This window comes from Petaurus breviceps, unplaced genomic scaffold (assembly GCF_028583685.1).
Source record: "Petaurus breviceps papuanus isolate PSGF00001 unplaced genomic scaffold, PetGlider_PUasm1.0 90418, whole genome shotgun sequence".
NCBI lineage: Eukaryota > Metazoa > Chordata > Mammalia > Diprotodontia > Petauridae > Petaurus > Petaurus breviceps.
In genome coordinates, this window is record NW_027187246.1 from 1,125,692 (window position 1) to 1,127,743 (window position 2,052).

Below are 2,052 nucleotides of genomic sequence, written 5' to 3' on the forward strand. Positions count from 1 at the left end.
TATGCTGGTAGGTGTAGCCTTCTGCTTGAGGAAGGAGAAGTTCAGTATAAAATGATGAGGTATAGGGTTAGAGGTGCTCGAGACCCCAAAATACCAACACGCCAGGTCATGCCGAATGAATTCGGCTCAAGTCTTCTCTCAGCCAAAGAAAGGCAAAGTTTATTAAAAGTTTGCCTGTATTGGACACAGAGTAAATCTGTGTTAGAAAATTCTATGGTGCTCTCACACCACATGGAGACAAGATGGGGTCTTATATACAGAAAGGTTGTGGGAGGAATCTAGGGGTGGTCTAGGGGAGGAGTTTGGGGAGAGTCTTCAGGAGGAGTCAGATGAGGTCAGGCTCCAGTAATGAGTTTGGGGAGGGTCTTCATGAGGAATTAATAGGGTCAGGTAACAGCTGATTTGGGTATAGATATTTTGATAGGCTCAAGGGTGGGAAGTAGATGGACAGTGGAGGGCCAAGCTAGTAACAAAGATTTGGGCAGAGCCACAATTAAAGGCTTATGGCCTCATGCAAATGCCTCATCAAATGGGAAGATTCAATCAGTTCAAGGGGGTTCCCAGAGCCTGTACCTCAAAGATTCAAGGAGAGCTCAAGGGCATTCCCAGAGCCTGCACCTCATCACTCTGACTTCATAACCAGAACAGTCTGATTCTTTTAAACTACCAGACCTTTGGTATGCTGCAGGAAAAAAAGAGTGAGTGAGCTTATGACACAGTCTGGTAGTTTACATGTTATACATTTAAAAAACATTATACTTAAAAGGTATTCATAGGTTTCATAGACTACTGAACAGTCAAGAATCCCTGTCCTATATGTTACAGAAAGGAACTTTAGAGATCACCTGATCCAACCCTCATATTGATCTTTTTAATGTTGATAGCATTTACTTCTTTTAAGTCGCAATCATTTCCTAACATATACCTTACTCCAAACCATTCTCTGAATCAAAGAATAACAGTTTGGTAAACTGATCAACAACAACAAAAAATCTATGCTTGTTAATTCATGCAATAATTAGGATTTATCTATCAAGAAAAGTGATGTTTGTTTCATCTTCTCTTTTCTGGAAGCAAAATTGTTCCCTGAGATTAATCTGCATTAGACTACTTTTCCATGTTGTTTTATTCAGTATTATATTTATTTTATTGTACATATTTTTTCTTGGTCCTACTTTCTTTACTTTTTATCACTTTATGCAAGTCATCCCATGTTTCTCTGAATTTCTCATCTCCATGAATTTTTTGGGCACAATAACATTCTATTTTATTCATGTGCCACAAGATGTTAAGTTACTCATCAATTGATGAGCCCTGACTTGTTTCCAGTTCTTTTACTATCACAAACAAAACAGTGCTATGAACATTTTGGCATTTATTGGACTTCTTTCTCACACTGATCTCCTTGGGATACATCCTCAGTAGTGAAATTGTTGGGTCAAAGAAATAAAGTTTTGTCATTTTTTTTTTACATAATTTAAAATTGTTTTCTGGAATTGGTGGACCAATTTATCACTCCATCATCAGTCTATGAATATGTCTGCTTTCTCATAGTTTCTCCAACACTTGTTTTTGGTATTTTATCATCTTTGTCATTTCAATGGCTGTGAGGCAAAAATCACAACTAACAAATTTCAATTTCTCTTAGTAATTTTAAGCTTTTGTTTTCCCCCAAATGATTGTGAATCCTTTGCATTTCTTCTTTTGTAAACTCTTCATATTCCAAAAGGATATGTCCTTTGGCCAATTAAAAATAAGTCTGTGGATTTTGTCTATATCTCTTGGATATCAGTCTCTTTTATTTCTTTAGCAATATTTGATGAAATGATGATTTCTCAATTGGAATCTTCTCTTTTATTCCATGTACATTAACTTTGCTCATATAAAAGCTTTTATAATTCTATGAAATTAAAACTATCTTTTTATTTCACTATTGCCAACTATATCCTTTGCTTTGTTAAGAATTGTCTCCTTAACAATCTCTCTCTCTCTCTCTCTCTCTCTCTCTCTCTCTCTCTCTCTCTCTCTCTCTCTCTCTCTCTCTCTCTCTCT